The sequence below is a fragment of the Falco punctatus genome (genome assembly GCF_963210335.1).
Source record: "Falco punctatus genome assembly, chromosome: 4".
Lineage (NCBI taxonomy): Eukaryota > Metazoa > Chordata > Aves > Falconiformes > Falconidae > Falco > Falco punctatus.
Window position 1 is genome coordinate 103385087 of NC_137583.1, and position 25724 is coordinate 103410810.

The 25724-nt window shown below is 41.0% G+C and overlaps 1 long non-coding RNA gene across 1 annotated transcript in view; it reads right to left on the reverse strand.

Moving 5' to 3' along the window:
• Window positions 1–187: 187 nt before the first annotated feature.
• The window catches only part of LOC308063199, a 52303-nt gene continuing 26766 nt past the window's right edge, over window positions 188–25724 (reverse strand). The window contains exon 2 of the long non-coding RNA XR_013927877.1: window positions 188–25439. This is a non-coding gene — a long non-coding RNA (uncharacterized lncRNA). The remainder of the gene's footprint in view (window positions 25440–25724) is intronic.

Sequence of the window (25724 nt, forward strand, 5' to 3'; positions counted from 1 at the left end):
TATATCGGGGTTCCTTTGTAGTTACCATTTTCTTGTACTTCCAGCAGAGGGCAGGTTTGTGTCACGAAATCTATTTGCTCGTGGTTTTTGAGAATCCAATGTGATCACCGCTCATTCAGTTCTAGCCAGAAACAAAAGGTCTCTTCTGCGGCAATTTTCCTTGAAAATTACATCAGATTTTCTAAAAAAACAAAACAAAACAAAATAAAAAACCTAGATAGAATCCTACTGGTAACTTTGAAGCTTTCTAAAGATCTACCCCCAAACACATTTCCATCAGGAAATTGCTATTGGTTCATTTCTTCCAGTGCATTTCTTCCCTGCTTCTATCATACTGGAATATCTACCATGTTTTAAGCATCGGCTTCATGTGAATACAACCAAGTGATGCACTTACTGTTGCAGAGCCATGAAAAGGTAATGTTCTCTTTTAAGTTAGGTAGCATAAAATACTGTTGTACCAGAAAAATGCAAATATAATTAAGGCCTGGAGGCTAAAAATGGTAAAAATTTTATAATCCTGGCATTCAAAACGCTGAGGAAAAAACCCAGGTGGTTACATCATGGTAACAAGCCCTAGCAGGGTTAACCACATGCCCATGTTTGTGTAATTCTTCTCAATGCCATTTTGGTTTTAAAGTGACATGTTGTGGCAGTGCCAGAACGGGACGTTCTGAAGCAAAGGAGGCGAATGCTTTTCTAATTCATGTGTCATGCCAAGGAATCCTGCTCTTTCTGCTGCAACTACTTCACCTCACGTTGCTTATGCGTAAATCAACAGGACGGTTTGAACTCATTGGTGGATACGCTAGCTTTTGCTTCTGCTTCCTTAGAGTTTTATCACTGCTTAATTTGTCTTCCATGCAGTTTTGAGCCTCGGATTTTCCTTTTTTTTCAATTGTCACTTTACATCCTGTGCCCCTAAATGACACTGTAATGAAAATACACGTATTTTGCAGGCATTTATACCCATTAGTGTTGCTGTTCACTTTGCTATCTGCTATACAAATGCACACTAATGCTCTTAAAAAAATTTTGCGTTGCTTTTCATGCACTCTGTTTTAGATTTTGTGATTTTGAAAAGTATGGACTAACACAATAGTACTGTGCTCATAATCTAATGTTTTGACAATCACTGTGAAATATCACAGGTATAGTCTACTGCCAACAAACTGTGCACTGCTGTGCTAGAAGCTTTCATTTGAAGTTTTTCCAGGATGGTGCCTTTTCCTCACCTTCAAGCTGGTTTTGTAGTTTCACATTTTCTTAAGGGGATGGCAGCATTTTCTTTTGCATTTGGAAATCAGCTCTCACTCCCCCCAGTCCAGACATTATTAAGTTTACTGTCTGGATGATTCAGTAGTATCTAAAGAGAGAGTGAACTTCTTCAAGTCAGGAAGCATAGCTTTCAGTTAACTGGTGAAATGTTAATGAGGACTCAGCCTCCAGCGTATAACTGGTGTGGCCAATATTGAGCCCAGATCTCCAGAGGTGGAAGACTAGAAAAACTGGCCCTGGGGACAGATACCTCTTCTAGCTCCCATCACATTTCTAATAGTTACTAGGGCAGAATAATGTTTCATGACCTTTGGGTTGTCCCATTACCACAACATAATCTAGCTGTGCAAGCTTTGCAAAGGTCACTGTAAAAATAAAAATATTTCCTGCTGTGATCCATACCCTCAAACGCAAAGGAAAAGAAATATCTTTAATAAATGTGGTGACATTTGCACTATAGGGCGCAGTGCAAAGATCATGAACCATTATTCTGCACTAGTAATAATGTCACAATCTTATTCTTGCCCAGTGGTTACTGTATGACATTTGTGCTCACAGGGAAATTCCTGTGAATATCAATAACTTAAAATACATTGCCTCAAGGACTTATTGTTCTCTCATTGAAGTAAATGGAAGCTTTGCCATTTGCTTACCAGTAACTGGGAATCAGATTGACCCAGCATTTCTCATGACCAAAACTGAGATGGTTTTTAAGTGGGTTCGGTGTTTGGGTTTTTTTTCCCCCAGAAAAAGTATTTGCTTGTTGGACCGCCGATGAAACACATTTCTTAAAAGATCGTAACAGGTCATTTTATTATATCCATGAGAATTGCTGCAACTGTATTTGTAGAAGACACTATATGATGAGTCTTTTTTTGAAAAAGCTGTAAGTTCTAATACTCCTTGGTACTTGTGCAATGAGTTATGACTTGAACAAATAGTATTTCTTCACTACCTTCTTATGTGAGTGGTAAATAATTGTTCCCTCTATCTCTCAAATAGAGAAATAGATGAATCCAGAATTTTCTGACTGAGATGGCTGGAATGAGATGACTGAGTCTACAGCATTCTTAACAATAATAATAATGAAGGCCTGAGTGTCACAGGTGTGGCAGTTCCTGGTTCTAATAGACTCCAGTTCTTATGCTAGTTATTTGCAAATGCCCTGGAGCCATTTTTTTTTTTTTTAATCTAAAGTATGTCAATCTCTATGAGATTATGACTGAGCTCTTGGAAGAGAGAGGTGGAGGGTTTGCATGCAACTGCAATTCATGTTGTCATCGGCCCCTGTCTAGAAACACACCTTAGCAATCAATATGTTTAATGTACCTCTGATAATATTTACAAGTCTATGAAGAACTCCACTCCTCCCTGTATGTTAAGGAGAAGCCTATCTGATAGAAAGGAAGTATTTGAAAGCTTAGTCAATAGTAGGATTGTTTTATTCATTGTTTTGGGTAAGATGGTGCCTGCCTGTAGTCTGGCTCCACTGTAGAGGAGATAAGTATTTCCTTCCCTGGCTTCAGTATGTGTCTGTATCAGAGCAAAATACAACACCAGTTCTGAGGGAAGTGCATAGGCTGTTATTTCTCAAGAGCTTGTGGTGACTAAAATTGTCCCCAGCTGCAGGGAACGGTTCATGTTTACAGCTTGAGGAAGAAGGCAGCATTGTATCACCCCATGTGCTGCCTGCTGATTCATTCTGAAACATGTGCTGCAGCCAGGCGTGTGATGGTGGAAGGTTTCCTGTGCAGGGGATTGTGTGGGTAGAAGAGGGGCCTGTGTTGATCAGGTGCATCTACAGAACTTTGTTGAACATGGGAACTCAGTAGGTGGGATCTGGTGGCAAAAGAGCCCAGCCTTTTTGGCCCTGTGATCCAGTAAGCTCACCTCAGCTGTCAAGCCAGCCTGTGGCTCTGTCTTGAACGCGAAGTTTAACCTTGACTTCTGACAAATGTGAAGCGGGAGCCACTCATGTGAACAAATGTGTACAGTGCATGAGACTGAGCAAATTCACTAGTACAGGGCTAACACTCAAGGTGTACTCCAGAGAGCTGGGGGGAAGACAGGATCTGCTTCTCAAAGGGCTAGCCACTAAACAGCATGGTCTGATCCTATCCTTATTTTCCGGCTCTTTGTCCAGACCAGGAGAGCTGAGAGGCTTGCATAGTCTGTAAGCAGCTGAGTACAATTTTTCCTGTGGGTGGTAGTATTTAGAAAGTGTCCTGCCTTGCTGCTTTCAGATTGCTATCACCCTCCCCTGATGGGATTAGGAGTCTGGCTTCACAGGCATTGCCTGATCCAGCCGGCTTTCATAGGGATGAGGTGGGTAGTGGTGAGAAAACAGGATGGGTGATGACTTTGTAGCTGTGCTAGTAATCTTTGCTTGGAGGAGGGGAGAGAGAGGAAAGCATCGGGACAGAGTAAGAAGTTGAAGTTCTCACCTATAACAGGAATTTCTTTAAACATTTGATGGAAACGATCACGGAGCAGACATCAGTCATGCTTTTCTGACTCATTCTGATGTTTTCTGACAGCATTACCCCTCCAGTCTCCTGCTGCCTGTAGCACTGCTGTCCCAATTTATTTCTGCAGAAAGTTATCACAAGAATTTTCCTCTTTAAATATATAATTAAAGTTAATGTTGTAATACATGAAGTTTTGAAATGTACTGAGATCACTGAGAAAATGAACTCTTCTTTTTAAAAAAATAAAAAGCAACAACACTCAAGTTATTTGTGACCTGGATGATTTGAGGTGCTCCCATCAGCCCTTTACTTTAAGAAGTCTGCCTTTCTCCCCCAAATGATCTTATTACAGGATGCCTACAGAGGGGGATAACGTACAGTTTGATCTGATAATGAATGCTTAACTGGCTCGCTCTTCTCTCTAGCTTTGGAAGAAGACCTGCAGAGGAGAAATGCTCTAAACATCAGTGGGACCCACAAAAGAGCAGAAATAAATGGAAGAGGGGTCTGCGAGGTACCAAGATGTGTGTGCTTTCTTCTGAATCTACTTGCTAACTTTAATACTAGCATGCTGTTTGAGAGTACTGAGGGGCAGGCAGCTGTCTCTTTCCAAGCTTCTTTTATACAGTAGAGCCTGGAAGTGAAAGCCTGGTATAACTTTGCAGTATCCTCATGAAAGTCACTGTGAAGACCAGTTCTGCCACAGGTACTTTTGAAAGCTTGACTTAGCATGTCTTCAGCAGCAGCCACAAATGCTTTCAGTTCTGGGTCCAGAGTTTTAAGGATCAGCTTAGTCAGCAAGGGAAATTCAGTCTTCTCATTTGATAGCCTTTAATTAGACCTGTATACATATATAAATGCATAGATTATCTACTACCTCCTACTGTAAATGTCTCACTGAAATTAATGAGGTTATTCAAAGAGTAAACTATGAGTAATAATGAATAATATTAATACTAATCATGACTAACCATGGTAGGAGGGAGAGTCTTAATGACTTAGACAAGGAGGGTCTGCTGGGAGCCAGCATCTGATTTGCATGAACAATTCCTTTTTGGAGTGGTGAAGCTATTTTTCGCCTGGTACCAATCATTAATTAGAGCCCCCATTTTATCAAAGACTTCTTGATCTCTGTCTTTATGTCTTTCTCAAGGCATAGCTTACATGTGTGGCAGACAATGAGTCATGCCCAGGCAGTTGGTCTTCTGATTCCTTTTCTGTTTAGTTTTAGTGTAGTCTACATCTTTGCAGCAGCTTTTTATTTAGAGATCATGTTTCAAAAAGCCTGTGACAAAGCTCCTCACAAGAGGTTTTTTTTTTTCATTTAACGTGGGAGAGCAAGCGTGAGATGAGGAACTGGTTAAGCAACAAGAAAAAAGCAGCATGAGATCATGTTTCAAAACACTTAACGGTTCCTGATGCGGTTCGTGATGCAGTGCCTTGGAGTCTGAGGCTAAGCCGTGTTGTTACATATTGCTGTGTATGAAGGATCTGGAAGAGTGGACAAACGCATGTTAAATTAACAGAGAAAAGCAACATTAATGGAAGTTTTTAGAAGAACAAAACATGGAATTGTTTTCCCTGATAGTGGGTGTTAGATGGCCAGCTCTCCATAGATGTTACTGAATTTTTGAAGTCATTAAAACAAATGTATATGTGTATTACTGTAGAGTGATATACAGTAAAATAAAATCCGCTGCCATTCTATTCATTCTTACTATAATTGCAAGTTTCTAGGGAAAGACCTGCAGTGTTGACATGGAGAAAGAGGAAATTAATACTCCTCCTCAAATACAAAGTGATCTGAATTCCTTCAGAATGAATACTGAAGGGGTGAATTTTTTTTTGTCAGTCCCAAAACTCAGATCGGTTCCTTTCTAGTTCTTATTTCCAGTTCTTGCCACTACCTCCCCATCTGTGGTAGTCTCTACTTTTCTCCTGACAGATTTTTCAGTAGTTTCATGCTGCTAATAAAAAAATGTCTGCAAATATTAACAGTTCAATAACCTAGAGAAATCCTTGGTATTGCTGGCTTTAGGAAAATGAGGTCAAGAGGTCTGGGAAAGAGGCAAGGCTATATAATTCCAGGGTTTGTTCTAATGTATAATTTAGATTTTGATATGGCACCTAATTTTAACAAGCTCCATGACCAGAATAATAAGTTAAACCAAATAGATGTATCACATCATGGACATTGAAAAACAAGTCATTTCAGGCTGTCTTAATTGAAAATGTTGTCTCAGGGATTTATGATGCAGGTCTGGACCAGAGTAATATTTAATAGTCTAATCTATTAAATGTCTCCTCTTGGTTAAGGAAAAATATATGAGTCAAGGTGTGAAAGGATTAGTTCCATCAGAGAATCTCAGATGCTATTAATGTATAATTAAAGCTCAGATCAGAGTAGTCTCTCTCTATTATGGTTACATCAAAAGCTAGAGTCAATCTTCTCTCAGCAGCAGTTTTGCAATGTGAATAAATGCTCACCAGAGACTTACCTGAAGTCACTCAATCTATTTTAATTCTACTTCTATATCCTACCTGACTCCATATTTTCAGATGCTGTAGGCTAGTGTAAAATAAACCCTATGCTGCCTATCCTGAAGGAGGTTACTGTAAATGTTCTTGAGAACCTGGATCGTAAGCAGCATAAGGGCTATAATTTAAAAATTATTCTTGCTTGTACTCTTCTTGTTAAAACATTGGCCTAAAGATAATCAGGCCTAATCTGTTTAAATGCAGTTGCCAGCTGCCTGTTTGTCTGGTTACTGCAATATTGCCTGTTGTGTGCTAGAAGGTAAGAGTTTTAAGGTGTTGTGGATCCCAGGGTTCAGTTAGTTACCCCAGCATGCCGTTTGCATGAATTTGACCAACACAACTACTTTTCTGTTTGATGGATTAGACGAATAGGCTACTGAGACGTGTTCTTTACAGAGGACAGCTCAGCAGGTTGCTTGTTACATGAAGTGATGAGGGTCATGTGGAATGGCATTACAAAGCTGATTAATGATTTTGGGTGATGGAACTTTTATTCCCAGGCCTGGAAGAATGGAAACCTATTGTCTGAGACCTAACAGAAGGCATGCCAAAATAACAAGAATGTTCTTGTTGATGTATCTGCAAATGGTATTAGGTCTCTGGTGTTGATTAAATAAGTAACAGCTCACAAAGCCAGCAGTTCCATCAAGGGTTTGAAAATGTGAGCTAGGTCAACAGCTTTCAACAATGCATCAGAACTGAATCCAGATCTCTAGAATATAAACTTTATATAGGCTGTGCATTTTCATGTATGACAGAGATTCACTATGAATACTCTCTGGTCTTATCATTGCTATGGTGAATACACTGTGACTTTCAAGAAGAGTGTAGTTTACCTGTGGCAAGTTACAGTTTGGTGTTTCTTCTGGAGTCTTCTCTCAGTTTTACATCCAAGCCTTAAAGTGAGCAAAGCTTGTGTGTGTGGTTATTTATATACCATCTGCACGTCAGTAAGCAGCAAACTAAGTTATCTTTTAAAGAATGTTTAAACATTTGAATAAATTATGGGGGGAGTTGTTTGGGTTTGATCTTGTTTTGTTTACCTTGTTTTATCTTGATAAACTATTGAAATGGATTCAGGAATCTCCATTGCAAAAGAATAGTATGTAATTAACTTTTGTATGTGACAGCTGTTAATTGCATCCTTCCCCCTTGCAAAGGAGATCCTTCTGGTGGTATAGCTTTGTTGGGATCTCTTAAGTTAGCTCTTTGTTGCATCCTCTAAATATAGCAGAAGAGAGCAATACTGCAACCAGAATTGATTCTCAATACCTTTTGAATTACTCATCTGCTGTGTTGGAAACTGTGGATAAATGTTTCTTGGTGATTATGTTCAAAGAAAGAAGCTGCCATCAGCCACCCAGAATCACCACTGAAGTGAAGTGAAGCGCTTCAATAAGCGGCTGTTAGGAGTTTGGCTTTGAAATGAGACAGAAAAAAGAAGAGGGAAAAAAATCTGCTGAAAGCAGGTGGGAAGAAAAAAGAGCTCTTAGGAGGCAGAATTTCTGCTTTCCCTTTTTGCAAGTACATTATTTTATAAAATGGCTTTGTTTTTCAGGAGGGTAGTACTGCTAGTGAAGCAGTTACGAGTGAACCATTCCGTCAAGGTATCTTGTTAGGGCCTGGACACATGTTTCAGATCTGCTTTCATTTTATGTTGATGCTGATTCTCATGCCAGTAAATTTTTGCTGTTGACTTAATTGTGAACAGGCAATTTTCTGTCTCCTTAATGGTTTACAAAGCTGTATGTGAGAGTTAAGGTCTTCCAGTTCCTCTCTAGGGAATGTGCTCTTTATAAAAAGACTGTCCATCTGATCCTGAGGTATTCAGCTTCATTTTTATTTTGTCAGTAGAGTTATTTGAACATTTTGCAGATTTAGTATTCTGTAATTCCAGTAGTCTACACAAGTGTGTAGAGTGTAACAACTGGATAAGCAAATTTTTGAGAAACGACCATGTTCACTCACAACAGTTTTCTCATCATTTCAGTGCTTGCACAATGTTAACTGTTACACATCTTTCTTGCACTGACTGTCATCACATTCTTCAAACTAGAAAGAAAAACAAATCATTGCGAATAGTGGAGAAGCTGGGATGTACAAAATAACTCAGAAGAAGACTATTGAAGTGTTTGCTGACTGCCGGTTGTTCACTAACAATGGACAGATTGGTTCAGGCAAACACATCGTCCAGGGTTAAAGCTAGACAAGACTGGAAACAAACCCATTTTCATTTGAGGCTCAAACGTATTTATTGTTCGTCCATTTTCTTTTTCATTTTTCGTTCCACTTTTTGGCTTGTTGTCCATTTCTCTGTGTGTTCTCATCAGTTTCTGAGTTCTTGCTTAAGACAAAAGTGACGTACCAAAATAATCTGGCAAGACGTAATATTTCAAACATGAATTAGTCACCCCAACCAGTTAACAATATTTACTGTTGCCTGGCATAGCTATACTGGGATGGCTCTGTGTGCTGGAGAGACACAACATGAGGGTGGTTACTTACCCATTGCTGCAAGTGAGAGAAAAATCTTCAAAATAGGGCTTAATAAGCTTAGGCTTATGGATTTCTTGGTAGCAGGGGTTGATGGAGGAGAGGGAGTATGCTGAGAGTTCAGGAAGTCAGATGTATTAAATCTTTGAGAATGGTTTTTAAACTAATTACTTTCCAAGTTACTTTGGCAATGGGGATGGCCTAAGTAGCTCCTGGTTTCAGTCTGTCTTCCTGTGCTGGTTCCTTTTTCCACCCTCCCCACGTGCCCCTGCAATCTGTGCTGCTATAGCTACATGTGGGACGGGGTCATGGGTAGGATCAGAAGACTGATCTGTCTGAAAAATAACCTGGCTGAAAATACTGAGGTGTAACTTGGGTCAGGTCCTGGTGTGGTTCACTGTGTGGCCCTGGTGCAATTGTCCTAAAGGGTGTGACATAAAGGTATGGTCAGGTAGGAGCAGGCAAGGACCAAACATATGGGAAGCAATGTAAACTGCTGCTACCAAATTTCTGTGTTATAATGCCCTGAAGGACACAGCCCCCAGGTAGATGTTTGGCAGAACTTTGCCTGGGGGCTTTGCAACAGGCTGCCTGTGTGCAGTATGGGAGTGCTGTGAAGAAATGGGCTTGTGTGTGTTTGCTAGACAGCTGCCTACATGATGTGTATCTTGTCTCCACAGCTCTGATTTCACTTCACAGGAGGAGGGAGGTCTGGAAGCACCTCAAACTTGCAGCCACTTGGCAAGGGCAAAGGTATTACATGAGAGTTTGCTTTTGTGCTGTTCTTATCTTTGACCATTTGGAGCAGGAATGACTACATTTGTCTCCTGAATGGGCTTGTGCTGAGGTAAGTACATGTGATACTGGTGGTAACTGAGCAGCAGATCTCTGTAGCAGAGACAGTCGGTTCTTAAGATGGTTACTGTGGTCTTTTTAAGGTAAAATCTTTCTGGACATTGTGACTAAGAGAAATGCAAACAATCATTAAGTGTGGCTTGAGAGAAATACCTGTCTAGACTTCTCTGAATCCCTCCATCCTTTACATTTTGATTTTAAGTAGAATTTTAAAATCCCAGAACACTTTCTTCACAAAGATTAGACTGTTTTCCATATTTTGCCTTTTTTCCCCCCTCTCATAACTCCAAAAGGAAAAACAGTACTTTTTTTTCCTTTGGTTTTCACTTCTTTTGCAAATTGTTCCTCTTCCCCTCTTGTATTTCAAGAATGGGGATAGTTTGAACAAGGAATTTTAAGAACCTGGATTTATTTTCTAGGTATGGGAACTTTCTTTGCGATGTTAGGAAACTATCTAAGGAGATTGCCTGCAATAGCATGGAATTGGATTGATAAATCCAATTATATATGTAAATTAATTACAAACATATACATTCACATTGGAATTTGTTTCGCTTTTTTATCAATCTAGATGTCCTATGCATTAAATATGTATACATATTGAACAACTATTTCCTTAGTGGTGATCAATTGTCTGGAATTTGACTTCATAGAGTGAAAATGTTTATTTAGTGATACTTTTTATAATGCTCTTTGCTTACTCTAAAATTAACAAAAATACGAAAAAACCCAAACCATACCTTCTGAAAATATAAAACTTCCTCTGATAATATGAGGAAAGACAAAATGTTAGGTGATGCCTGAGACACATACCTATAGCTTTTAGGCAGCACTGTTGATCTTTCTAGAGAGATCACTGTTTTTGAAGACTAGCAGTCAGGTGACAGCCACCAGTCTGCTTGCTCATTTTGCCTTTTGCTCATGGAAGCATGCTGTCCAGAATCATTATTTGCATTACAAATATATTTGTAGTAATTATGTCTCTGCAGGCCAGATAAGCCATTACCTTTTAATTGTGGCATTAAAATGTTTTTTATATCTCCATACCAAAGTAATTAGCAAAAATAAAGGAGGCGATCACAGGGGGTGAAATTTTTTATTCCACTAAAGCTGTATTTGCTATAGCAAGTCAGAGAAAGCTGATGTTTCATTCTGACTTCATTGATGCTGTAGGTACAGGAACAACCATGAACACTGTGCAATTGACTAATGGGTTTACTTGGGTGATTAATGCCTATTGTCTACTTTACTTCAGAGTTTGATACTTAATAAACTGATTTTAATACCTTGAAATATGCTGAAATCACCTCAATTTCTTGCAAAATTACTTCCCATGAAAAGGGTGGTGCTTAACTGCAGGCCGGAACATGCAGTGGGTGATAGCATTAGGGAATGGGCCTGCAGAGAAAATAAAACCAATTTTGAAAGCTACGGTACATTTAAGGCACAGCATGAGTTTGGAGCTAGCAGCTCCCAGATACAGAATGATGCTGTGTCTTTTTCCCCTATACCTTGCATCCTCTGTTGGACTGAAACAGTGTCCCAGCCAATGGCCTTATCTGTACAGGCTCATGGGACATGCACAGAGGTAGAAAGTTACCAAATCCGAGCTAGATGCATAACTCATGTTAAAGCTAACGGAAACAAGATGCCTAAATGTATTGGACATTAGTGTGTATACCTGGCCTGATGCTACCAAGCGTCAAGATTTGCGATGCTGTAGGGGCTTTGCAATTCAAAGTATGTGTTACATTAAAGATTATTTATACAAATACTAACATGTTTGGCTGTTATATCATGCTTCTTCTCTAATACCGTACTCCTCCTTCCCCTGTCCCACCCGCCATGTTTCTCTTCTCAACCATGACCTGTGTGACTTGTACAGCCTCTGTTCTCCAAGGAAGCCACACTCCTCTTCTTACCCTCTCCTCAATTCCACATGGCAACATTGTCCTCTTTCTCTAGAGAAGTCTTAGAACAGAGTTGCTGAGTTCTCAGTGAGAGAAATGGAGTTATGTTTTGCCAGAGGGATCATTCCCCAAGACATTTGAGGAGCACCAGCATTATCTTTGCCTTATGACCCTGTGCCGGGGACATTTGCCAGCTTCTTACTTCTCTCAAGGGTCTTGAGGTTAGTGGTAGAAAGAAAAAGATCCCCAGCTGGCGTCCTACAGGACAGATCCTGCTTCTCATCAGGGCTAACTGACCCAAGCTACTGTTAATGTGACTGTCTTCCACTCTCTTAATTTAATCTCTGAGCTAGTTCAGATATTTCAGTCATTCATACACAACACAGTGTACGTGTAACCTTAGAGCCTAGCTCTGCAGACCAGTAAAAAGTGCCTTTGGGAGAAAGGCTGCACTGTTTCCCTGTTACGCGTTGGTTGTTGAGACAAAGAGAGTACCTTACTTGGTCTCACTACGGAAATTGATTGCTGAGCTGTGAATTGAACTGAATCTGAGTCCCAGCTTCTGCAAGAGTATCCTTCCTGATGGTTGTTTGCACCAAGGCAATTTTTATAGAAGCAATAGGGACTTTGCAGCAGGTGTCTGCCAGGCTCTTCTTTCAACACTCGGCCTGAGTGGTTTAAGCAGGTTCATTTAGAAGGAAAGAGAGTGTAGGCACCACTGGGAAAAGTCAAGTGTTGCGGGCACGCTGTCCAGACAGTGCTGTGCAATCTCTTCTTGCCCCTGGGGCTACAGGCCTTGGTTTCATTCTTTTTCCCATGCCTCTTTAGCCACAGTAGATTTCCAATGTGTGCTTGGTAACCTGGAGAACAATTAACTTTTTTCCTCACAGCAGAGGACGGCAAAACTGCAGGCTAGGCTACCCTGCTCTGGAGGTTTATGGCCAGTGAAATGAATGATCTGAGTGTAATGGCTGCTTCTTGTCAGGGGTGTCAGGGAGAAGGCCTGTACAGGGAGGAATGCATATGGCAAAGTGCCCTTGATGACAGGGCCTCAGAAGTGGACTGAATTAGCTGTGTGTGTGCTCAGGTGCTTAACAACTGTCTGTATGAACCTGGTGACCTTGAGTCCTGTGGTCTTTGCTAGGAGTCAGAGCCAAGTACAGTTCAAGCAACTTGAGGAATATGTCTCTGCAAATTCTGGCATGTCTTGGCCTTTCTTCTCATGCCAAGCTGAGACTCCAATCATCTACATGGTGCTCCCAGCACAAATTCACCCTTTTAACCTCTTAACACACCTTGTATATGTGCGTGCACATCCTCACGCTCTAAGGTGAAAGGGAGCCAGGGATGGCAAGCACCTTTGGAGAAGATAAGTAGGTACAAGTTGGGTGAATTTCTAGGGCTGGTAGGTCTGTAGTTCAAGCAGGCAAGCTGAGTAACTGGAGAAGGAGGAATACTTTAATACTCTATGAGTAATCTATGCAGGGAGGTTCCTATAACCTGCAGAACAGAAGGTAAAATCAGCTCACAAAACTTTTTCTGCAGCAGGTTTCTAAGTTTGTAACCAAATAACTATGTATATGCCTTGGCCTTATTTCTGAGAGAGGGGGAATGGGAAGAAAAAACTTGGGACAGCCCCCAAAATCTTAATTTTGTCTCTGATGTTAATCTGCTATTGTTGTCAGCAAGTTTTTAGCTCTTCTTTTTCTTCCCTCTTCTTTTTCTCCTCTCCTTCTTTACTCTGCTGTTTTTCCCATTGAAAACTCAAGCCTTGCCCAGGCCTCTTGCAAGGATTAAGGTTAGAATAACTACACTGCCTCATGTATTTTTGATCAGGGGTCTCTTGTTGAGAGTCTGATCCATGTGGATGCAATAATAACATGAAAACTGCTACTGTGGGACAAGAAGTTTGGCATGTTTTGTGAGAGCCCCACACCTTTAACCATCAGGTGACTGAGGCATCTCCTCATATAATATAGAAAGATCTGTTTATTTATTTGTTACATACCCATTGCAGTTCTGGGTCAGGGCTAAAGCCTAGGATTTTTTGTCCCTCTTCCCACAGCCTACCCTGGCCCACAGGTCATGTACTTGCTGTCACTAGTCAGCTATTCACAGCAAGGTTGACATTTCAGAGTGGCTGACATAGATGTGTTGCTTTTTCTCTTTTTATCTGCATTACTCTGCTCACAAAAATACTACTGCAAGTGCAGTTATACCACAGAAATGCACTCTAGCTGCCATTTTCTTCTCTTCCAGCCATACATTGCAAGCGTATGCATCTGTGGCAAGTGGCAGAGTAAAACAGACATCATCTGGGTATGAGTGCATCTGTGTAGGGAGGGCTGTTGGAGCAACGCTTATATCCCAGCGGCATGTTCCCTGTGTACCCTAAGTTCAGGTCACTTTACAGTCTGAAGTCTTCCCTAGTTAGAAGGTGAGTCGGAAGTTTCTACCAGAGAGCAGAGTATTGCACTGATAGTCATAGCCTCCTGCTGAGTGTTTGCTCTGTGACTTAGCTTGAACTTTCAGAAGCTGCCTGGGTGTTTGCAATTGGCAAAGTGCTGTTCTTCCATGTACTTATGCAGGACTAAAAGTAATTAAGTTCTGTCAGAAATGTCTGTCTACTGCTGGCTGTGATAACTGCTGTCCCTTGAGTAACAAAGGAAATGTAACAGGGTTGGTCACAAATAGTTTTTAAAAAGCCCATTTAGAATTGGATAATTTCCTTAGAAAATGTCACTCTTATCTTTTGGCTTTAGGAGTTCTATAGAATGGGCTATACAATGCAAAGCTTCGTAAAGACTTCCATAAAGGGAGAGTTAGCCAAGTCCTATACATAGAATCTTATGTCTGTGCTGAAAAGTAGCAAGAGTCCATTCTGCAGTGAGCTCTCCCACAACAGCTAGGAGTTACTAAGCCTTTCAAAGGCCATAATGCTTTCAGGCTTTGTGTACCTCCTATCCCCATAAAAGACCATATAGCTTGCTTGGGTACTTAGAAGAAAGTGTTTCAAATAGCCCATTTTCCTGAGCTAGCAGAGTGCTAACAGTTTCCGTGACAACTTGGCTATAGTAATTTCTCCTGCTTTTTTTCTATGCCAATTTCCCAAGAACTGGTAATTTCAGTTAATTGCCTCCAGGGAATGTGGGAGTGAGATATTATGTTTGTTTTCCTGTGATGAATTCTGCACACAGGATGCAGTGAAGGGAAATTTGGAAAAAGCTTATGAAACAAAGGAAGAAGGGAAATAAAAGGGAAAGAATGGTGAATTTAAAAGGCTTTTAAAAGATAGAGAACAATGAAAAGGGTGTAATTCTTTTGCTATGAATAACTTCTAATTTTTAAAGTTATTTACCTTATTTACAATTGTGTGATTTATGATAGAAAACAGCATTTAAGTTATTTATTGAACTTGACAATCTTGTAGCAGGAAAAATATTCGTGTCTGTAGCCTATAGATCAAGGACCTCTGAATCTGCAGTGAAGGCAGCATTTCAGAAGGGCTGGTGTGAAGTGGATTCTCCATTTTTAATGGAATGGATCACCTTTTCTGTTTTTCTTGTCCACAGGAGATCCATATGGCCAACTCTGATAGCAGCTTACAAAAGAGCAGGTTAATTTCAGAATGTCTTTATCTCAGCTTAATGCTGTTTAGTGTTGGGGTATATGGGAATTGTACCCTCCTAGTTTAGCTTAAAGGCTCTATAAAGACCATTAATTGCCCAGGATATGAGAGAGCATGGCATGCAGTGCTGGAAACTGAAGATGTGTGTAGGTGCTATGTGTAGTGAAATTGTCCTGACAGAAGTAGCCCAGCTCCGCCTTGCCATCTGGAGTGTATTCATAGGCTAGTTTTCTCATTCTCCAAACCTATCAAGATCATTTTTCATCAATTCCATCAGTTATTGAGCATTTACAAAGAATACAGATCGGATCAGATACAAAAATGCTGTTAGTGTGGAGAGTCCACAATGACACTGAGTTATGGCTTTAGTGGTCTTCAGAGAGTAAAGAGCAGATTTGGTAAAACACTCATATTTAACCACTGGACTCTGGTTTTACTGAAAAGACTTCAGGTTCACCATTAGGATCTTAGTTTTCGAAATCACTTAATGAGGGTATTGCTAAATCAGATGCTGCTCTGGAGTCCAAGATAGAAGGTTCTGCAAAGCAACTGTCCCCTTTAATCCTGGGTTCCCCAGAACAGCCCATTGCACTTGCTCAGCGTCACCTTGTCTTCAGAGGATTTCACTGAGGACTTTAGCATCAAGGAATAGTTTTAGGTGAATTGTGCCCAGCTCATCATCACCTGCTCCATCACACAGACTATGGCTGCTTTAGGGTTACAGAGGGAGATTACAAATGTGTGTGAACACAAGAGAATGGGAGGTGACCTCATCTCACGATTCTCAGTCCGGAGAAAACCTTCCTGCTAGGGAATGTAAGTATTCCCAGGGCGTTAGCCAGTAGAGGGAGATGTTACACGTGCGTAAATCACATACTCCGCGTGAAGTAGCTGTGCCCTTCTTAAACGGGGACACTACACCCAGCCCAGCACACATAAATGGAGGGGTCTCTATTTCCCTCCTGTATGCCATGGTTGTTTTAGTATTTTTTCCAGTGCTGCTTTCTTCTAGAAGAAGCTGCAAACTTGGTGCAGAAACTTCTGTAAAAACTAAGTTTTTCTAAGCATACACTGAAAGAAGCGAGAGTTTATTCATTTATCCAAGTAAATAAGCTCTCAGGCAAAACAGATGTCAGCGTATACCATTTGCAACGGCACACGAATGTTTTGATGTGCCAGTTATATGAACTTTAAGAGCTGTTCTGATAGCACTGTAGTTAGTATTACGAAGTAACGATCAATAATGGTAGCAGTGAGCTGCACAGAGTGTATGGAACAGCTACTAAGCTTTATAATATTAGTGCTGTATAGTAATGTCAGAGCTAGTTTTGTGAAACTCCAGCAGTCTGCTTCCTTGCACAGATGTACCACCTGGGCACACAGAAAAGCAAAGGCTTTACTATAGTTTATTATTTTGTTTTGTTTTGTTTTTTTTTTTATTGTAGGTGAATGTCATTAGTCATTGCAAAAGGGAAAAGGGAAGTGAGAGAACAGTGGAAAAACACTGCAGACCTAATAGTTCTTGTCTTTCTTTATAGTGGGCTTGAGCTGAGGAAACGTGGAAGGGGAGTTGATACGGATGGCGGCTGCTTTCCTCTCAGACACCTGTGTATATGGGGACACAAGGGTGTTATTTAAAATACACTGTTTGTGGAAGAAAGAGTTGTTCTCTATCATGACACTTCCTGGGAAATGTTGTATTTCTCCATGTGTTGAGCAACAGAATTCCAGGTCAGAGGTATGAGTTGGGTATTGAACGGATACAGTCACAGACTACACCTCTCTTCTCTCTTTATCCTAAGCAAGATTTCTTGTGAGACGGGTGGGCAGGGTTGCTTCAGTGCGTGTTACCTGTATTAGTTCACTTTTTGCCACAAAATTAATTTGACAGGTTGGGAGGATGTCAAACCTCCATGGGAGTTGCTGTGTTCACTTCAAACATGGCTGATGTAATGACTGATTAATTAAAACCCATTTGCTTTGTTTAAAGCAAGACTAGTTTATTTTTATATTAAAAGATGGTAGTCCCAAGTATCTTTTGTCTCTGCTACTCAGAGCTTCTTTGGGACCATACTTTGAAACATAGACACTATTCAGTTGCAAATATGTGTTTGAGTTTGGTATGTTCTATAGTTCTGCTCTTGGGCAGTGTCTCGTAACCTTCTTATCCAAAGGAAAAAAAAAAAAAAAGAAAAAGGTCAGATACTGCCTCAGGCTTTACTTTAACAACCCCCGCCTATTGATGTGCCTAAATAAAGGCTGCAGGATATGACCTTGATATCTTCTACTTTAAATGTCTGTATTGAATGTATGAAGTGTTCTTTGTGTGTAATTTTTTTCCTCCTTGCTATTTTAGAGGCTTTGCTTTTGTTCTTTAGATTACTTTGGATGCTGACTTAGTACTGTAACATTCTCGTGGCAGGAAATGTCTGTATATGGAAATCTTGCAGCTAGACTTCAGTAATTCCCACACAGACTGTCAGTCCTATGCAGTGACTATGTATACTCTGTCCTCATGTTGGCAAGAGACTTCAATTGTGTTCCTACAATGGGATAGGATTTAAAGCTTTTAGTTTCTTTTGTTTCTTGTGGAAACGATGGCTTCTGGCCATTCGAGTGGAGAGTGACATGGCCTCTTACACAGGACTTTTACTCATGTTAGGGAACTGATCAAGCTTAATTTTAAACAAAAATTCCAGCTTGATACAAAAGAGGCTCTAGGGCCTGATCTTTTCCGCTCCCTTCCCTCTCAGCAGCTCAAACTAATGTACACTTACAGAAATTAAAGGACTTGGTGAACACTGAGCAAAATGTCAGCACAGCCAGACAGATTTAATTGCTTTCTGACTCTGTCCCTGCCTCCCTGGCAGACAATGACCAAATACCCATGCAAGCCAACCTCTTAATATCATGATAGCACAGTTCCAAAGGGGATTACTGCTTCTAGTATTGATTATAAAACTCTAGGTCAATAAGAGGTGAAGGTACTTGGGACAACTGGAATTTAGACTTTTCTAAGGGAGTAACAGTCAATACCTTTTACATCGCCCATGATTTTATTAAAAGGAAAGCTGTAAAGTTAAGTGAATGATCATCTTTTTGGCTGTGACAATCAGTTCACTACTTTATTTGTGAAGTTCAAGCTTATCCTGACATAGTTGTATTTCCAGCCTGGTCTGCCCTTATCCTTTGTATCCTTTATCCACTGCTTACTCTTTACAGGCCTTTTTGCTGACTGCTGCCTTTGGTCACATTTGGCCTGTGGAGTCTTACTAACATCAGTGAAACTGGAATAGACCCTTCTCATTTTTCATCTCGTATCAAACCTCTTTTTCCTTATTCTATATATCTGTGAAGAACACTGCTAGTTCTCATGCTAAAGTGGCATTTCTGTCTTTTTTTAAAATTCCCTTGAAAATTATTTCAAAGTTTTAGGTTTTTATTCAGAAAAACTGCCTACAATTATCTCATCAGCTACAGATGCCAGAAATGCTTCAAGAATTTTTTTTCTGCTTTTATTGTGTTTGGTGTTTAGGTGTGTTTGTTTATTAGATTCTTGGAACAGTGATGACATCTTTTCTTGTGACCCGTGTAAAACTTACGATAATCTATAAATAACGTATCTGAAAAAAACAACTCTGAAATCAGCAGAGCAGAGATTTTCTTTGTTTACAGCTCAAGTCCTAAGATAACAGCATTCAGCATGTGGAAGGACATAATTGTGCTAAATTGCAGAGTTACCTCATTTAAAACAAAACAAAACAATCTATCATGTACTTTGACAACCTTGCCTGTATTTTCACCTTTAATCATTCTTTGTTAGGGGTACTGCTTGCACAGATCCAGTTTTAGATATGTGTTGTATTTGCCTTAACAATGGCATCTAGATACAGCTAAACTATTCTACATAATCTTAACAGATTATAAAGGACTGAGGAGATAGTCCTCTCTTTCCCAGAATTGTATTGTCTGGACCCTTGGTAACTAATGGAGCCTGGATACAAATTAGCTAGAAAATAGCCCTAATATATAGCAGATATTAACAGACAAAACAACCCTCTCAACCTCAGGTTTCAATGTTTCCAAAATGGCTTGATGCAACATTATCCCATTTCTTTTGGCCATGTGTAATGCCTGTTTCTTAAAGCTGTGGACTGTTTCATTGCCTCTCATTGTAAAATGGTAAAACTGTGGGCAATTGACCTACTCTCTGCAGGTTATTAGCAGGACCAGCAGCAGAATTTAGGTCTGCCTGCTCTTCCCACTCCAACGCTTCCATCCTTCAGAGCAGATGCTGATATTATTAATAAAAGTTGCTGAATATTTATTTTTGGGAGTAATTTGAGAGGCTGCATTTGAGTTGGTTTTAGAAAAATAGTTTAGCAACTGGGAAGCATTTTTTTTTTCCAGAAGTTGTCAGGGCGTTGAGGACGCTAAGGGCCATGCACAGCCTCCCCAAGGGAGGCACTCCCTCCACCCTGCCCATGGCCCAGGACCCCATTTCAGCCCAGCCTAGGGCTGTGAGTCCCTGCTGCGGTGACGCTGCAGCAGAGTTGGTCTCCAGCTTCCCACAGCCCTTCCCTGCCCAGCCACAGACCTTATGGCACCTTGACATGTGACTTATCATGGGAGTTGATGCATTTTCAGGTCTGCTTCAGCATGACAATTCCTCTTCTCCAGCAGTGATCAGTAGGGGTGCTGTAGGGGAAGGCACAGCATGCCTTTAATTAGTATGTGTGAGATAATCTGTTCCTCAAAGAAGCCTCCTTGTTGCAATGTGATCTCTAAATACTAAGCCCGGGAGCATGTAGTTAGATGTCCTTCCCCTTTGAAAAAGTGATTACTGTAACTCTGCTTTATAAACATGTGAACCTGAACATGTCTTGCCTAATTTATAGCTTCGGTGACACTGTCTGGCTGTTGGGGTTGGCTGAAATCTTACATTCTATATAACAACTTTCTTATCAGCTCTGAATTCAACATCCCTCAGTTTGCTTCAACATTTTCTTGGTTCTTTAGTTATCAGGTAATGGAAGTTGCCACTTTACCTATTTATTTTTTTAAACCAACTAACTTTTTACATACTTGTATCAATTTGTACCATTCATCTTTTCCCTAAAATCAACTCTAACAAGGGAGCCAAGATCCTGTCTAACTCAGGTCTGGGAAACAAGGCAGTAAGATGTGAAAGCCTAGAACTAGCCCAGTGTAGAGGGATGAAGCTGGGTTCATTAACATTGATAATATACAGCTGTGGGCTGGTTTCAGGGGCTGGGGAGTTGGCTGATGTAGATGAAGTGCAGGTGTGGCTGCTTCTGTTAAGAGGTTGGGCAGCCAATGAAGAGGGAGCAGCCAAGGAAGAGAGGGGAAAGAAGCAGAATGAACTTGTGCTCTGGGTGAGGAGAGACAAGGAGAAGGCAGCAGAGGGACTGGCATGAAGAGTATGTTGGTATGAGATGGTAAAAGACCTTGTTGCAGCTTGAGAGTTTGGAGAGTGCTGCGACAGCCCAGCTCCTCTGTGGCAGTGGAATTACAGGCTGAAATATCTCGTATTGAAGCCTGGCATTGAGCAGGCCTTTAAATGTGTTTAGTCCTTTAAACCAGGCGTAATACTTGGTGCTCCTGATCCTGTGAGGCAGCTGGAAGCCTGTGGGGTCCATCACCTTGAGTTCCACTGGGACCTCTTGATACAGAGTGGCTGTTTTCCTGCTATTTAGCTAGTTGCCAGCTGTTTGCTGAGCTGCAATAACTGACCATGTCATGCACCTGTCCCAATTTCAAAGAAATCGTGTTGGCTTAGACCCGTGACAAATAGATTTTAGCAGAGTAATGCCCAGTCCTTGCTTTCTTAAATAAGCATGTAAATGCCCCAGGGTTAATGTTTCCTGGCATTTTAGTGTATTTGAAAAGTGAGCTTGACTTTCCTTTCCACACACATTGTGGAGTCATGAACATGCTGTCAAAGGATGTGGGAGATGCCAAAATGCCAGTCTGCTGGGTGCTATCAAAGGGAGCTTGAGGGGATAGATGAAGATGATTCTTCAGGTAACAGCTGGGCCAGGTGAAGTTGTAACTCCTCACTGGTAGTTTCAGGTATACTGTTACACGCAAGCACTAATAATGCCTTGTACTCAATTTCTCTGGTTCCCTTCTATTATTGTATACAAAAGTAACCAAGAGTTATACACCACACCTTCCTGTTCTTGCAGCTGGAATTATTCTTCCGGTATCTTTGATGTTAGCTCACTTTTCTGTTCTTTAGATCTTTGTTTTCTGGTTTCCTTTTTCAGTCCCCTCTGCTTGTTTTTTTCGTTCTTTGCCCTTTTTGATTTCTGTTTCCTTGGGCCAGACACTCTAAGAGCTCAAGATAAACATTTGAAGGTATTGCTATCTGGGCAAGGCAAACCTTTTGTGGCCAGGAAAAACAGTTCAGCTGTATGAAACTACTGTGGCTGAAACCATAGAACTAGCAGGTGACATTGCAGTGAAGAAATCACACGTATGTTCTGTACAAATACTAAATAGCAGGAAATGTAGATGAGTTGTCTTTGTTGCAAGGTTAACTCAGATTCTTGCTTATGTGGCACCTCTGCTCTGCACTGATGGACTAGAGAGACTTTTCAACAGCTCCAGGACTTCAGACTGCCTTGCGTGGTCATTCTGGGATTCCTGTATGTTACCCTAAGCTTTCTTGGCAAAGCAGTCCCTGCTGCTTTGTGTTTGGTATCCAGTTCAAAGTTGCTGGCTCAAGGGTGTTTCACACCTATCAAAGCCCTGGAGCTGCCTCTGCTTAGCAAAGCAGCCAGTGTCATTTCTATCTAGGGTAAAACCACGGCCATTATAAACTATTGTGTTGGGTAACCTCTACTTTCTCGTCCCTTCTCCTCTGCTGAGGGGTTATATTGATCTCAGCAGCTGAAACAAGTCCCCTTTCTGAGCTGGGCCCTTGACACTGACAGAAAGGAAGCCCACAGCCAGAAACCAAGTATGTGTCATGCTGGAAGCAGTTCATTTCAGTGAACCTGTGGTCTACGACCACCTCTACTTGCGTTCAGGCAAGTTCTCCAACAACAGTTTTTAGATAAATTCAGCTCAGTGCAGCTGTACCAAGAATGGCAGGATGTAACCCACTTCTCTGCTGTTGGATAGTGCATGGATGTGGCTGCTTCCACTTGCCTGAGGCCAACTGATGGGATCTGTGGAGTGAAAGCAAAGGAACTGCTTTTATATCCTTATCTCTGTTCTTATGAAAAGACCAAATTCCATTAGCTGCGCACCTCAGTATTATTCCATGTCTTCTGTCTGTCCACTTGCTTAAATAGGCCCATCGGTATCTTCTCTCTGATAAGTTTCCACCCATGAAATACAAGTCCAGATTGCTGGAACATGTTCTCTGTTCAAGAGAAGCCTGTGATACAAATGGGTTTGTTGTCATATGACAGTGTAATCTTACCAAACAGTCCACTGACAGGATATAATAAGGATGTGTACATGTTTGTTCACATAAAGACTCTTCTTACTATCTTTTTTTTTTAATAAAGAAGGGTGATGAGAATTAAACCCACTTTCTAGTTCAGAATAATCCTGATGAATATTTACTGATCATCCATTCTCAAAAATACGCTTCTTTTTCAGACAACTTTGAAATGACATAGAAACAGTAAGGACCTTCTAGCATTATTTTCATCAGAGTAAAAATCAAAAAACACTTTGAAGGCAGCAGGAGTTACCACTGGCAAAATCACTGGTGAAAATAATTCACCAGGTCTATGCTGTCTAACACCTCTGAATTTCTTTAGGTGGAAAAAGCAGGAGGAAATGAGAACCACATAACCTAACAATAGCTTGTCTGCACACAGGTTCTGTCTCTCTGGAGGGGGTGCTACCCCGTGTGCTGTGCCATTAAGGTTCAGAACAGTTGCCTGTTGTGGCCACAGTTCGTGACAGCAGATCTGTTTCAGCTTGCACAGCTTATTCTAGCCCACCTCAGCAAAACAGCTCTAGATGCAAAACTGAACTTCTGCCACTGACGTCTGTATAGAGTATGGCTATGCCAGGCAGGACTAATTGTAATTACGCCATATGTGATCTTAGATCATTCCTCCTCTGTTGTGCTGCTGCCTTGCAGTCAGTTCTGCATCGGTGCCCTGCTACTTTCAAAGGAGGAGGTGGCTGCAGTGGTGTACCTGAGGCACTGCTGCCGTCACCTCAGCCCTGCCTGCTGTGTCCTGCTGCCTTACTGTGCAGGGTGGGTAGTGAACCTGGATAACAGCTTTTTGGCTCATGCTTTGTACTCTGCTGTGCCTCCACTTTAGAGGAACTGGTGTAGTAGATGACTACTGTGACAGCTGTACATGCCACTTCTGTTATATAATGCAGAAGTATTAACCTAGAAGTGGTTGTTGGTATTATTTTCCCATGCCAAAGTCAAAGGTATTCTGCTGTATAGCACTTTCCTGGTCAGGCCATTTCAGTCATTCTATAACTACAAAGCCTTTAGGTTGATCCTACAGGGGCTAGGATGTAAATGTGTTTTTTGGAGCAAGCAAACTCCAGAGAGGAAAATGTAAGAAAGAACACATGGTGTCCAGAACACTTTCCTGTCAGTTGTTTTCATTAATTAATTAAGCCTTAGGGTTTGAATTTCAGCCCAAGTTTACAGCTTGAACCCTATGAATTCTGAACTGATTTTTTTATTTTCCTCCACTTTGAAAATGTCTGTTATGGGGTAGGCAGCATATAAGGTATTTAAAAGGAACTCTGCTAGGTTTCTAGAACGCAAAGTGTAAGGTCTCTAGTTATCAGGCTTGAAGGCTCTGCTTGGATATTGATATTGTGAATCACTGATGGAGATTCAGCCAAATAATTTGAATAATGTGCTAAGATTCACAGAGCGTATTTGTAACAGTCAGTGATAAAGGCCACGTCTCTTATGTGTCAATACTATGCTTTGACTGGGGCATCACCCCTTGTCTGTTGCAGAGATTGAATCATAAAACATTACAGCACACTGAATTCAGGCTTATTTTAAATCCTCCATAGATAATTTTTCTGTGTGTGTGTGTGGTGTGGCTTAGGTACCTTTTAGGATCCAGTGAATTGCTTTATGCTCTAAAAAAACCATTAAAAACCATTACGAAAACCAAAATCAAATCTGAATGACTTTTTACAGAGAGAGTGAAAAGGGGAGGCACCACAGTATGGGGGCTGATCCTTCAAAGGCTGCGGACATATGTATTTGTTTGGCTGAGAGTTTGGAAAATACCAGTGTGGTGAGGGTGAGGACAGTCCGTAAAAGCCTGTGTGATTTTATTCTTGGCTAGTATGTTTTCCCTGTCAATGAAAATACAGCATGTGATTCAGTTTCTCTGAACTGAGTGAAAAGGCCATAGGTGCCAAATCTGAGGGTGCTTTTTATTGCCACCTTAGACGCAGAAGCGCTATGGAGGAGGTTGTGTGGGTGCTAGGGTAGGAACAGCAGTGCATCTGAGACAGGGGAGCTCCACCTCATCTGCTTGCCAGGGAGACTTCACAGTGGGTGTTTACAGAAGGGAAAGTTCCAGGCATGGGCAAATGGGTCTGAGGAGATCTGCTGGACTGAAACTTCTCCGTAGCACAGGAAATGTCTGGTTTCATCCTCCTTTTTCTTATGCCTTGTGCTAAACCCCAAATCTGTGAGTGCTTATGCACGTACTTCACTACTGTAAATAATTCCATTGAACTCAATAGGGTTATTCATAGTCAAGCTGAGCATGTGTGTTCAATGTTTGCAGGATCAGACACTGCAGAAGCTGGCTGCTGCACCATTTAGGGCTGGTAATTCCATCCCTTAGGCCCTGGTGTCCTTGTATGGAATGATTTCATTTTATACAGACTTTGCTTCATTTTCCACGTGTCAGCCCTCAGTACGTGTGCTATTAGTACATACCAATGCTGAATATTCTTGCCTTAGGTATTGCATGAAAAGAAAGCAACTTAAAAGCAAATATAAATTTAAATCCCATTTTTGTCCAGCATGCTGTCCTGTACTAAAACATTCAGAATACTTTAATGCTGAAAATGAAAGTAATGACTTTTGACAAAGAAGAGGCCTGCCTCTTTTGTGTTGTATTTTTTCTCCTCTTTTCTTTTCTTTTCTTTTCTTTTCTTTTCTTTTCTTTTCTTTTCTTTTCTTTTCTTTTCTTTTCTTTTCTTTTCTTTTCTTTTCTTTTCTTTTCTTTTCTTTTCTTTTCTTTTCTTTTCTTTTCTTTTCTTTTCTTTTCTTTTCTTCTCTTCCCTTCCCTTCCCTTCCCTTCCCTTCCCTTCCCTTCCCTTCCCTTCCCTTCCCTTCCCTTCCCTTCCCTTCCCTTCCCTTCCCTTCCCTTCCCTTCCCTTCCCTTCCCTTCCCTTCCCTTCCCTTCCCTTCCCTTCCCTTCCCTTCCCTTCCCTTCCCTTCCCTTCCCTTCCCTTCCCTTCCCTTCCCTTCCCTTCCCTTCCCTTCCCTTCCCTTCCCTTCCCTTCCCTTCCCTTCCCTTCCCTTCCCTTCCCTTCCCTTCCCTTCCCTTCCCTTCCCTT